We start from the raw sequence: 14,486 nt of genomic DNA, 5'->3' as shown, positions 1-14,486 counted from the left end.
AGTTAACACATATCTATATCCTGAGATACTGCGAGCTGTGACACACCGAACGGCTTAGATTTATTTGGCTTAATTAACAGAGGCATGGTCCTTACTCACGGAGCCTCGATTAATGACCCAAAGGATTTGCTTTCCTATAGTTGCTGGATTAACACAGGTCATTTAAGAATTACTTTTTTTAAAACTATGTTTTTATTGATTTTTGGAGAGAGATAGATAGAAACATTGATGAAAGAGGAATATTACCGATCAGCTGCCTCCTGCACACCCCCTACTGGGGACTGAGCCCTCAACCCGAGGATGTGCCCTGACTGGGAATTGAACCAGCATCCTCTTGGTTCCTGGGTCAGTGCTTAACCACTGAGCAACACAGGCCAGGCTAGAATTACTTGAAATTTCGTAGGGAAATTTTTTTACTCATTATGGATCCTAAATAATACCATCTACATAAGTAATCATTGCTATCATGTTGCTGCTGAACTTCAGAGTTAGGTGACATTTCCTAACAGATGTTCCAGATTGGTACAATAAGAGGAAGAAAGGTGTGACTGGGTCTTATATGAAACAAAGAAGAATTTATTTCTAAAGGTATTTTCTGTCTCCTTTGATGGCCCCTAAGGAACCAATTTGTTACACAGACCTTTCTGGAAGGCCCTTCCAGAGCTCCAGGGACCAGTGTGTTGGCCTGCAAGTCCAGATGATTAAATAAAAAACTGCATTTAGCCATCTTAATCCTTTTAGACAAGGAATCTCAGTCCCTTCCATAGCTTTTCAAGAATCCGTATTTTCTAAGTTTGAAAAAGCTTTTCATTGTCTCTCTAACTTTTAAGCCACCCATCATGGTATGTTCTGCCCCCCTAACAACATGTGTGATGATTACTCTAAACCTCTGGGAAGGTGAATAATGCAGTTTGTGCAAGAAATGGAAGTGGCAAGAAAGGCAATGATGGGCAGGCAGACAGGCAAAAGTGTCCAGCAGATAGATTTTCCCATCAATGAGGCAGACATGTAGCCTTGTCAGATGTAAGTTTCTCAGCTTCCTGGTCAGTGAGGGGTGGATGAGTCCATCAGAAAAAAGTGTCTGTCCCAAGGATGGCAGGTCAGTGGCACTGACCACCAGGTCTGGCTGGAAGTGGTTCTTTCGTGGCCTGGGGGAGGTGGTAGACCAGAAGGAAATACCTTCCCCTTGTCCTTTCCCTCTCCTGGGTGAGACTTGCCATAAAGACAGTCACAGTGGATCTCCCAGGTTGGTGTTCATCCTCTTGGGTAAGTGTGCCTGTTGGACATGAAAACAAGTACCTTAAGGACCTTAGGTACCAAATCCAGCTGAGTCAATAAAATTCATGGAATATATGTACTTCTACAGCTGGTATAGCACCTTGACAAATCAGTTAACAGAAATGTCATAGATAGAAAGACATTTTGCATCTGACCAGAATTTAATTGCCTTCTATCATGTCTATCTACTAATATCATAAACTCAAATTACATGGCAAAATACATATATGATTGGGAAACAGAAAATATGTAGATTCTAGCATTGCATGCTTCTATGGAGCTGGAAGCATAAGGAAATCCTGAGTAGAAGCAAATGTGCCTCACATAAGTCAGAAGGAATCAAACCGTGGTTGCATCTAATGACTATATCAAGATGCCTGTTTCTGGCTGCTATATTCATCAGCTGTGGGCAGTCATTAATTCCTGGACTCCTCTACATCTCCTCATGCCATAGGAGGAGGAGGGACCGCCTCTCTACCCACTGGAAAGTAAAACATATATAACAAGGTTAACATTGCACCTTGGGTCAAGTTGCAGCAGGAGTGATGGCAAATGCATGGGAATGAGTCAATGCAGGATTAGAACAAAGAATGTAATTCATGGAAACCTCTCAAATGTACATGTTGGGATGTGCTGAGCAGTCGACGTGCGTGGATTTGTAGCAGCATGTGAAGGTAGTTTACATAAATGTGAACTCATGCCCAGAAAACAAATGTGACTTGCAAATTCACAAGCCTGGAGTCATGGAAGATGTCCACAGGAGCAGACACGATGTACAGTCAACAAAAACCATTACTCCCCTTCCCTACTGTTAAACGTGAGTGAACTCCAATAATGCATGGCTGGGATGAGACTGAAGGAACTGGCCTCTCCGTTGAACTGCTGGAGGGCCAACCCCTGCCCCCTCCCACCTGAGAGTGAAAAGACTGCATTGTTGCAGGGGAGGGTGGTAATTTGGATTCCATTCCGCGGGAAGGGTTTAGGAATGCAGACAGAGTGTTACTTTCAATCTCTCTGCCTTCTAGCAGCCTACTTGATGTGTCCACCTGTAAATGTCCTTCAAACCAATGTGTACTCCTTCCTCTCTGACCAGTCCTCTCTCCTGACTCAGGTTTCTTAATTCAGCCATGCTGCGAACAATCTTCAACTCTTCAGCCACCTTTTCTCCTCCTGTGATTCAAACAGTTGCCAAGTCATGTATATTCCTCTTTTGCAGTGTCTCTGGAATTGATCACTTCCTTTCGATTCTCAAGTTCAAGCACTTATTACCTCTCACCTGAAAGATTGCTGTAGGCTCTTAACTAGTCCACCCAGCTCCTGCCTTCATCTCTTCCTCCTCCAATCAACACTGTGTGTTTGACACTTCATCTTCCTCGAAAGGCGCTATGGCTGCATCCTTCTCTGACTCAAAAAAACTTCAATGGTTGCTCACAAGCCTCTATTTCAAATAAAATCATTTAAAATATGCAAGCTGCTTCCAAATTTACTCTCCATGAATGTCTCAGAGTAACTACACTTTAGACCAGGGCTTCTCAATGGTGGTCCCATTGACATACTGCACTGAATAATTATTTGTTGTGGGGTCGGGGGGCTGTCCTGTGCATATAGAATGTTCAGCAGCATCTCTGTCCACCACCCATTAGATACCCACCCACTCCAAGCTGTGACAACCAAAAATGTCTGCGGGCATTGTTAAAGGTTCCTGGGGTCAAAATCGCTGTCCTCAACCATGACAATAATGGTTCACGTGTGGTTATCAAGATAAGACTTAGGTGTTTGGGGTCTGTATGTGTGCTTGCAGTGGGCCCTCTACTTCGGATGTCCTCCTACCATCTCTACCTATTCAAATCTTATCCAGCATTTCAGGTTACTCCCAAAAGCTCCCTGGTACCCAAGTCTTCTCTCTCTTCCAACCAGGCTCCCTGCATAGAAGGATCACCACAGCACTTTATGCACTTCTTAAACCATTTATCTAACTTTCACTGTTTTTCTTTAACTTAGCTGTTAAAATTTGTTTAAAGTTTAGGTCCATTATTTAAATATATAAATATCTATGGCATGACTTATGTAAGCCACTCTCTATTCTGTTTGAACTTTACTTTCCTCATTCTTTCTGTGTGTGTGTGTGTGTGTGTGTGTGTGTGTATGTGTATTGTTTTTTGCTTCTAACAAATCCATTGTATCTCTTTGCATGAAATTTTTACTGGCATATAAATACTAAAAATGATAATTTTTATGTAATTATCTCAAAGTCACTGATAAATGCAATAACGTGAATCAATCCTTTTTTCAAATGTGATAGCAAATAAACCACAGCCTTTTTTAGAGAGAGAAAATGAAAAGTAAATTAGAGTTTGCTGGACCTTTGAAACTCTCTGGCCCTCCTCCCTCGGCCTCTTTACTTGAAAAAACCGGGGATTGTGGAAGGGGGCATGTCTTTCACAAGGTCATAGACCTCATCTGTTGCAGTCACGTACCCAGAGCTCTTGTTCAGACTTTATTGCACTAGACATGTTTCTTGTGTGGGGTCCTTGGGTTGGTATTCCATGGGAACATGTTACACATACAAATTCTGGGGTCCCACCCCAAGCTCACCAACTTAGAAGCTCTGAGATGGGGGCCCATCTGTCTATGTTTGGTCCCGTGTAGGAGTTTCAAACCCCCGTGCACCAGAGTAACTCAGAGGGTCTGTGTAAGTGCAGACTGGTCCTTTAGCCTCATGCAGTGTTGGCTGAAAGGCAAATTGTGGGGTCCCAAACCCAGACTGTAAAAGGCATCTGTGCTCAAGATCAAATTAACAACCTGACCTGTTTCCTGGAATTTACAACTTAATTCAGGTTCCTCTGTCGATGCAGTAAAAAGATTTTATTCTACTTGAATCACTGTAGTGTCTGTTTTATCTTAATTGAGAGAGCCCACTGAATTTGCATCAAATTTCACATAAAAACACACTAAAATTCATTCAGCTCTGATTTTGATCAAGTAATATAAGGCGGCGAGAGATGAAAGCATATTTTTGTCTTATTGAAAAATAGATATAAATGCAAATAAACTATAGGCATTTTCAGAATGATTTGTTTAAATACTAAAATGAAAAAGAATATATATTTATATGCCAATAGAAGAAAAAGAAAAACAAACATAAAGAAGAGGAAAGAAAGAGAGAAGGGGCCAGGAAAATAGAAAAGTTATAAAAAAATTGGTATAAAAATCAGGGAAAAATTACAAAAAAAGCTAGAGACTAAAGGGAGGGGGGGGGGAGATGTACTGGGAAAATTACTTAAAAACTAGGGCATCATTACTATGTTAATGTCTGACATAATAATTCAAGGCAAAAAGCAAAAAGAGGGTTAATTTTTTGATAAAGTTGTATAAATACTCCAATGAGATTTAATAATCATTAACATAGGAGCACTTAACAATATAGCATTGAGAAATACAGGAAGAGAGTGCCATTGGGAATACAAGTAGAAATGGACTAGTTCACCATTATGGTAGAGACACACACATTTATCTCAGTGGTTAAGATGTTAAACAGATAAAAAATATTTAAGCATATTGACTATTGCAATTATATAAACAGCAAGCATTTAAATGCATAGAGTTTGTAGCTAATAAAGGGCAAGTAAATATACTTTCATTTCAAATGGTCTTGGCATATTTACAAAAAGTGGCCATTATATTTTAAAGAAAATAACACATTCCATATTATCTGACTATCCTACCTAATAATAGACAAATATGCAAATTGACCGCACCTTTGCTATGCCCACCAGCCAAGCCACGCCCACCAACCAATCAGGACGTGTATGCAAATTACCCCAGCAAATATGGCGGCTAATTTGCATATCAAGACAGCGTAGAAAGAAGCCAAGAGCTGCAGAAGGGAGCAAAGCTGCAGAGAAGCAAGCAAGCCGGCGGGGGAGGAGAAGGGAGGAGCAGAGGCGGGGCCAGGGGAGAAGGAAGGAGAGCGGGCGGGCTGGTGGAGAAGGGAGAAAAGCAGGGGAGCTGGCAGAGAAGGCGGGGCAGGGGGACAAGGGAGGAGAGCAGGCGGGGCGGGGTAGAGTGCAGCAGGAAACCCTATTGCAGGATTTTTCCTGCAACGGGAATGCTAGTAGTTCAATAAAATGAGAAATTAAAAATAAGGGATAGATTCCTCCCACAAAAACAAAACAATACAAAAATAAATAAAACAAATATTCAACTTTAAGACTCTTTTTGGTAACTTTTGGGTTATTACAAACTACTCAGAAATATTTTTAATGACAATGTTACATATCTAAAATCTATGGCATTTTTTCTTATAAAGAAAAAAAAGGGAATTACCCACAAACCCCCTGTTATTATTCTTTCCTTCCCTGTGACCATAACACATGTAATGAACAATTAATACTTCAGGCCAAAAGCCTAAAATTATGTGGTGTGTGTACAGTTTCTGGTTTGAACTTCCCCTTTGACCCCACCAATATCAAAAGAGAGACTCCTTACAAGTGACTCTGGGAATCATATGGAGTGCATTTAGTTTTACGTGTGTATATACAAGTTGTGTGTGTGTGTGAGTTTGTATGTGTTTGTGTGTAAATCTGTGTGTGTGAGTTTGTATGTGTTTGTGTGTATATCTGTGTTTGTAAGTTTGTATGTGTTTGTGTGTATATCTGTGTGTGTTTGTATGTGTGTGTGAGTTTGTATGTAAATCTGTGTGTGTGAGTTTGTATGTGTTTGTGTGTATATCTGTGTTTGTGAGTTTGTATTTGTTTGTGTGTATATCTGTGTGTGAGTTTGTATGTGTTTGTGAGTTTGTATGTGTTTGTATATATATGTGTTTGTGTGTATATCTGTGTGTGTTTGTGTGTATGTGTGTGTGTGTGTGTGTGCAGGGTGATGGGCAAAATAAGCCTCCCATAATTGTTTGTCAGGAACACTGTTTTCTTTCTAAAAAAAAAATTTTGTCAAAGGAAAATACACGGTTCATTTTAGTCCATTATGAAGAAAGATTTCAGTGACATGAAAATTTGGCAAAGATTTGGCCGCAAATGAGGTGATGAAAACAGTGAGAAATGATATCTGTACGGAAGCGATAGAGAAAGATTTCCATGAAATCCAATGAGGGGAACTCACTTCGGACACCGAGGTTAGGGGAGGAGGCTTTCTTACTCAGCCAACCCCATGGGAACACCTCCCCTCCCTGGGAGAGGAGAGCGAGGCCACGCTCCCTTGGCTGGACGCTCCAGGAAGCACTTGTTAGGCTGTGGGTCAATGAAGCCGTCTCGTTCAGCCTTATGCATCGGGCACCTAATGAGTTTCTTGTTTGGGCACCGGCCCTGCTAGGAGGGATGCCAGGAGGCCGTACTCTTTTCTGGGAAAGAAGGAGAATAAGAAACGACCAGCGTGTCCAAACAAGCTGTGCAATCCTATCCCTCTTGCCCCCTGAATAGAGGCCAATGCCCCAAGATGAAGGAAATCCATCTGTAATCTGATAGGCCACCGAGCATTTTGCCAAGAACAACGCCTTTCCTTCCCGCAGTGCCAGGGTCCAGGTGCCTAAATGCCAACCTTATAAACTCCAGGACAAAACAAAACAAAACAAAGCATCAAGAAACCCTTGACACTGAACGCACGTACATAGCAGGTGAGGCTCTGGATCCTCAGCCAGGCGGGGAACGGGTGCTTCCACCTCTCGCACGGACACTGTATTGGAGATCTTTGGGCTTGATTGCCAAGGCCAGGGCACAAATATAGAAATCTAAAATTAGAGGGCTGTGATTGTTGTTCTCACTCTCCCTCACTCCACTGCAGACTTTGAAAACTGTGCCTTTGAATCTCCAACATCTATCATCGTTCCAGGGGCTTGAAGCTCGGGGAATGTTTCCTAAATGGGAAGACCGCTCTTCTCTTTTTTTGGTGGATTTAAAGGTTTTGATTGGCAGTGAAGACTGTCTATATTAGAAGATGAAAAATTGCTATCACAAGTATAAAACTAACATATATATGTGTGTGATTTATGGAGCACTATTACAAAAACGATCTCATTTTAAATCTCACAAAATTCTGTTTTTACTCTTATTTTCCAGTGAGCAAACCAAGGCTCAAAAGTCTTCATTAACTTGTGAAAGGCAACTTTTTGCAGCCGTTTCCCTGTAAGAAGATGACTCTGGTTACAAGTACTATTTCACTAAGCATCTTCATGGAAATGAAAAGATTGGGAAACATTAAATCTGTGCACAAAACCTATAAGAGTTCCTTTGAGAACGTCACAGAATTGCAGATTTCTTTAGGGAAAACGTATATGCTAAATTTCACATAGATATAATTTTTCAAAAGTTCTGCTAACGAAGATTTAACGAAAAGACTGTCAGTGCACCAGAAGGCTGGGCTGGGAGGTGGGCAGGGAGCTGGAGAGGGTTCAAGTGTACGGAGCACTTGGAAGTCCCCAAGATCTTAAAAATTGGACAGTGTGGTTTTCCTCTGGGAGCTAGAGGGCAAAACCAAGGACAGGATGCCTCAAAGCAGTGATATGTGGGGCCTTTAGAAGACAGGATGTAATTCTAGAAAAGAAGAGCTGGCAGGCTGTAGGTAAACAGTGTGGGCAGTTCAGCTAGTGCCATTTCTAAAACTGGATTGGCCATGTTGTTTAGGTGCCTACTGAAACCAGCTACAGTCTTCCCCCACAGGACCCGCCTCTCCCCTCCCGCCCCCACCACACCCCCCCCACACCACACACACACACACACAAAAGGAACTGAAGAACTTTCTTGAGTGTCTAAGGTTGGAAGTTTTGCTTTCGTGAATCTAGAATTTCTAGACCTTTGTACCGAATGGTAATAACCACCGAGGGGACATTCCTCAAGCGCAGTGTTCAATGCCTGTGTGGCTCTAGGTTCGGATGGTTTGTATCTGGGTTTGTTTTAGTTTGGGGGTTTTTTTTGTTGTTGTTGTTGTTGTTGAGGTGTTTTTTTTCCCTCCCACATTAACCCACAAGAAGAACTCAAATTCCCTTAGAGTTTTTCCAAAATCATCAGAAACTCCAGTAATGAGCAGCGTTGGCTTTACTGAAAGTTGTACGTGGGAAACTGAGGAGGGTTCTCAGCCCACCCTCCCCAGGGAACATCTAACTTCTTGCAGCTCATATTTCTGTGGGGCTTCTCTCACCTCCCCCTGATAATTCACTCTCTTTACCTCCCAAAGCCCACTGAGATGTTAAGCAAAACAAATGGCCATGTGGTTATTAGCAAGAGCCTCGTTGTTAGACAAGAACAGCTTTATATATGCACCGATGTTTTTAAATTTTACATAATAACTGTGCTCCTAAGATGAACAGAGTCATAAACTCCTCTGAGGGGCTGCTACATACCCTTAGGTACAAAGGGCTGGAGATTCTAAATTCAGGAGAGTGAAAATTTCCAACCTAAAACACAAGGAAGTCCTTCAGTTCCATTTCTTTGCAAGCACACAGCTGTTTCACTAGGCATTTCAACAACACAACACGGCCAGCGTAGTTTTACAAACAGCATGCTTTTGACCTGCAGGCTGCTGGCTCTCCAAAAGGGGAAAAATCCCTTTCCTATTTTATCCCTAGAAAGGACGGACTTGCCTTGCAGAAAGCCTCAGCGGAGGGGCCTCCCAGGATGTGAAATGCTGAGAGGGGACCTGGGGTCCTCCGAATCAGGAGGATGGACAGGGCGTATCCCAGACAACAACCAGGACTGTATTCTGGCTCACCAGACGCGCCTGGCACCTTTGCATCTTCCTTCCTAAGTAAATCCTACATGGCACACAACTGCATGCAAATCACCAGCCGGAAACAGCAACCTAAGCACTTTTAGAATCAGGCCGAACTCCGCGGTCAGGATTGCCTTGCTTCAGTCAAGGATGCTGGGAGGGAGAGGCAACTTTTTCTTCCAGCACCTGTCACCCCTCCGCCCCTCGGAAGGCGTGAGGGCAGGGGCCCACTCCCAATTCTGGGCCCGGTGATGTTGCAAGGGCACCATCACTGAGAAGCTGCTTCTCCCGCCCCCACCTCCCCATTGGAAAGGAGGTGTTGACTGCAAGTAGCAACAGGATTTTATTTATTTATTTTTAAAAAAAGAAGAATTTTGTTAGCCTTCTCCACTAATTGCTTTTTTTGGCCTTCTCCTGTGCACTGCGTTTTTTATTATCCTACAAACTAATCCTAACCCATAGAATGTTTTAGACCCGTGAGCTCAGGAGGCAGCACCAGATGGCCCAATGTGAACATACACTGGAAACGGACCCGGTTTGAACAGGCTCAGCATTCAGATGGCGAGAATGAGCCAGGCAACGTTGGAGATGCGGGAGGAAGCCTCACGCCCTTCTCTTGGCAAATCTGGGCCTCCCTTCAATTAGACTTTAAATGAAGACTCCTGCTTGGATAAGTTCAAACGTTTTGGAATAGAAGGGAGACGCGAGCGAGCTGCAGACTGAGCAAAAGTACACACTGTATTTATTATCATCGAACACGGCTTTTTATATAATTACATCCCTGTGCACTTTTTATTTTTGGTTCTTGAATAAAGTCACTCAGATTAAATTAAGGAGTATGCAAGAGAGGTACGCTGATGCTTCTCTCTGTTCCCATGGCAACTCCGAGGCATCTTCTGCCACTGCCTCATTGACTGAGTGTGCCTGAGTGATGGGGCTGCAGCTCCCAGCGGATCCTGGAAGCGCCAGGGAGGAGGGCTTCATGGGTCACTGGCCCTAAGAACCCCTCTGGCAGGCTGATGCCACCTTCCCTTGCTTTCGGATGAGTGGCTGTCCTCTGAGAGTGCCTTTGTCAGGAGCGCTTTGTTAGGGCTGTGTACACACTCGCCTTTGAACTTTATTGGTAAACCAGAGGCCCGGTGCACGAAATTCGTGCACTGGGGGCTGCGGGGTCCTCTCAGCCTGGCCCCGTGCCCTCTCGCAGTCTGGGAGCCTTCGGGGGTTGTCGACTGAGGAGCCTAAGTTGTCAGTTGGACATCCTTAGCGCTGCCACGGAGGCGGGAGATGCTCCCGCCACTGCTGCTGTGCTTGCCAGCCATGAGCCCAGCTTCTGGCTGAGCGGTGCTCCCCCTGTGGGACTGGTCATTCCGCTGTTCAGTTGATTTGCATATTAGCCTTTTATTATATGGGATAGTCTGTTTTTAGGGTCTGTGTCTAAGGCCTAATGCTGCTCCTTCTGAGGACACCCCTATATCCTATTTAGTGAACCTTCTCTTTGTTTGCAGGACCAAATAAAAAGTTGCTTAATGGGGACTTCAGATGTAGAAGTCTATTAGCAAGAATTAGATACACAAAAGCCAAATAAAACTATCCTGTGTGAAACTTGATTCATTTGTCCCTTGTGCAGGATCAAACCCAGACGCGTGCCCCAGGGATGTCTTTCGGATCCTGTGTCAGGATCAGGGAGGTGACGAGGCAAAGATGATGTCACAGACCTAATCACAGAAGCAGAGTCTAGGGTCTGAGGGGTCATTTAACAAAGAAATAAAAGAATGGCTTCCAGGGGAGCAGAGATTTTACCAAACCAACTTAAGCCCTTCCCAACCAGACATTAAAAAAGTATTTGAATCCACGGTGACATCCCTGAAAGAATATTTAAGTGATATAGGGAAGGCAAGAAGTGTGTCTTTGCACAGTGCCTCATACCCCACACATATTCCCTAATTGGTCGTTGTTATAGATACATTTTTTATATCTAAAATCCAGTTGCTTTTCTCAATTGTAAGACAAAATGAACATACAACTGTACTGCCCATTTTCCAAATTGTGAAATTCCAGATAGAAAATTTTGAATAACCAACACCAACCGTAGGCTAGTTCCTCAATAAAATTTTGGTCAAGTTGAACAGAGTTTATTTTAGACACTGAACCTCTTAACAGCTTCAGTTTCTCAGAATATAATCTCAAACCTGAAATAAGAAAGACCTCTGAAAATGAGTACAGGGACCGCAAAACCCCTACATCCAAGCCATGTCTTTTGTGTGTTATCTGCATGTTTCTGGCCTGCCTGGCTCTGACATACTAGTTACATAGCCCTTAGGGTGAATGATATGATTTCCTCCACATAGCAGATCAGATGCAGAAACCTAAATGGTGCTTGGTGACCTCTGGCCTTGGACTAAACAGCAATTGGTGGTTTACTAGTAATAGACAAACTTTTATTTATTTTTTTAAATTTTTTTAAAATATATTTTATTGGTTTTTTACAGAGAGGAAGGGAGAGGAATAGAAAGTTAGAAACATCGATGAGAGAAACATCGATCAGCTGCCTCCTGCACCCTCCCCACGAGGGATGTGCCCGCAACCAAGGTACATGCCCTTGACGGGAATCGAACCTGGGACCCTTGAGTCCACAGGCCGACGCTCTATCCACTGAGCCAAACCGGTCAGGGCGAGTAATGGACAAACTTTTAAAAGCACATCCTATTAGGAAGAGCTTGTGTGCCACACAAGGAAACGCTAAAGAACACAGACCATCTTCTGAATAAGGCAGAGGATTATATATTTTAGAAAACCATTCCTCCAATACAATCAATGCCTGGAGGCAACAAACTTCACTTATTTGGAGAGAGCCACTTATGTGTAATTATCCATCATTATTATTCTTACTAGTTAGCAACACTCCTGTGCCAATTGGCCTCACCTTCCTCCAACTCCTCCCCTTCCACGTTCTTCTTAACTGCCCCTCCCTCCCTGCCCTCAACTCTTCTGCTTCTCTTAGTTTCCAAAGCAGGTGATGGACTCATCCCAGTTTGCCTGGAATGCCCCCAGTTTTTGCACTGCAAATTCTGCATCCTGGGAAACGTCTGTCTCAGGTAGACCAGTTGGTCGCCCTATTCCTGAACCAGGTATTGTGATGGTCTTACTGTAGCTGCATCTTGCTGGTGTGGACGAAAGGGGCCACCTGCATGGCAGTCTTGCAAACTCAGAGACCTCCCTCAAGTCACCACAAAGGATGGTCTGAAATTAAACTTGAACTAAAAGCAGTTATGGTGGGCAGTTACATCCTAGGCCGGTATCTTCACTGACAAAGTCAACCTTTACCTTAACTGAGCCTATCTGTCTTTTTGCATCTATGATAACATACCCTTGAAATGTCTGGGTAACTGGTAACTTCCCTTTTTCTGGAGCCCCTGGGGCACAACCAAATGTGGTGGGCGCCAGGACAGATACCACAAATTCCTTGAAATGTCTGGGTAACTGGTAACTTCCCTTTTTCTGGAGCCCCTGGGGCACAACCAAATGTGGTGGGCGCCAGGACAGATACCACAAATTCCTTCATTATCATGTTAATTGTTCCTGCACCCACCTAAGTATGTGTCCATCATTTTACTTTTTATCCAATCCCAGGGGTTTCCCACCGCTTTGCTTTATCTCACTTCCTTAATCTATCACCAATGAATTTCAGGGAAACCACCTATGTTCCTCCTTTGATTGCAATGTATAAATACAAATGTAACCCGCCATTCTCGGGAGCATTATCTCAATTCCTTGAGGTTCTGCTTCCTGACATATGTCGACAGTTTGGCTCAAATAAATTCACAAAAATTCTTTACCGGTTTCAATGTGTGTTTTTTTTTTTTTTTTACGTTAACACTGGTGTTCCCTTGCACATATGTACCTTTTGAAAAAGTCATTCTAGTCAGGTTGGGCATTGACCTATGAACCAGGAGGTCGTGGTTCAATTCCTGGTCGGGCACATAACCAGGTTGAGGACTCAATCTGCAGGAGGTAGCTGATCAAGGCTTCTCTCTCATCATTGATGTTTCTTTCTTCCTCTCCCTCTCCCTTCCAAAATTAAAAAAAAAAAAAAAGTAAAATAAAATAAAAAGGCATTAGAAAAACCCTGGTACAGTGTCTCAGATCATTGGGTCAATAGGAACCTCCATCTGAACTATTTTGAAAAAGAAGTCTCTGGGGTCTTAAAATATGTTCACCATGATGTGGTTATTTTACCGATAAAATCTGCATTCTCATACCACCCGTGATTCACTAGCTTTACAATCAGGCCTCAGCTTCTTCTCTACAGCAGAGGTCCGATAAATTACAGGCCACAGGCCAAATGTGGCTCACCCCGTAGCTATGTCAAGTTTCATTGAAGCCCAGCCACACCATGTCTTCCTATTATCTGTGGCTGTTTCCACACCACGAGGGAGGAGTTGTAGAGGTTAGACAAGGATGGCCTGGTCTGAAAATCAGAAACTTTTACTATCTGGCCCTTTATGAGACACATTTGCCTACTCCTAACATCTCACACGGCAATAATAATGTCCTGATCTGCTCTTTGAGATGAGATAACATATAAGGAAGAACCCCACATAGAGCGTGGGCTCCAAGAAAAGGGACTAGGATCACTCAACAAACATATCAAAATCTAAACCTTATTATATTTTGTGGGTTTTTTGTTGTGGTGGTTTGCTTGTTTCTCCTCTGTCTTTTCTATCCTCTCTCTACCCTAGGCCATTCTGTAAAAAAACAAAATATGAGCTTGACTTCCTCTAAGTTGGATTAGACTAATCTGCCACCCCACGCACTTGCCTGTTCAGGCAATTTCTATGGCTCCATTCATGCAAAGCATCAGGGTTTCTGCCCCATTGTGTGCGAACTTGCGCTTTATTATACGATTCTACGTGGAGGAAGCCCAAAGATCTCGCACGGATTTGTGTTCAACATTTATGTTTTTATTTAGAAATAATAAAATAAGACATAATATATAAAAATATGTACAATCCATGGTTTGTGCAGTACAATAGGAAGACTTTAGGTACAAAAGGACGGCAAACGGGAAAATAGGAACTATCGCGATTGTCCGAGGCCCGGCTTGTGCAACTCGCCGGAGGCCAGAGCTGAACCCAACGTCACTAGAAAAAAAGATTCTAGTTGGGAGTGAGGGGATGGGAATGCAACACTTTTTCCCCCACCTTAACATTAGTAGACACAGAGTGCAAAAGAACCCACTCTACTAGTCAGGACAAGCTTCTTGCCTTTACCAAGTGGCTTATACCATATGAGCTGACATTTGTTGTTTGCAAGGGTAACATAATTTGGGGCAGGGGAGGGAGAGTTGGGTACAGCTCATGAAAGAAACATCAAGGTCTGGGATGGGAGTTTGTAGGGAAGAAAGGAAGCAAAGGGAGAGAGAACGCATTGAGAGATTTTTTTTTTTTTTAAGGTGAAAACTTGCTCCAGGAATTTGGAAAGGACTACAG

At 43.1% G+C, this 14,486-nt stretch overlaps 1 protein-coding gene across 1 annotated transcript in view; it reads right to left on the bottom strand.

Annotated features, from left to right (window-relative positions):
* KCNJ2 (potassium inwardly rectifying channel subfamily J member 2) overlaps positions 1–14,486 on the bottom strand; it is a 262,813-nt gene that overhangs the window by 238,589 nt on the left and 9,738 nt on the right. The gene's annotated exons all lie outside the window — the stretch shown is intronic.

The sequence above is a fragment of the Eptesicus fuscus genome, chromosome 20, assembly GCF_027574615.1.
Source record: "Eptesicus fuscus isolate TK198812 chromosome 20, DD_ASM_mEF_20220401, whole genome shotgun sequence".
NCBI classification, from domain to species: Eukaryota; Metazoa; Chordata; class Mammalia; order Chiroptera; family Vespertilionidae; genus Eptesicus; species Eptesicus fuscus.
Note: the sequence above shows the minus strand (reverse complement) of the source record. Positions and strands in the feature narration are given on the sequence as shown.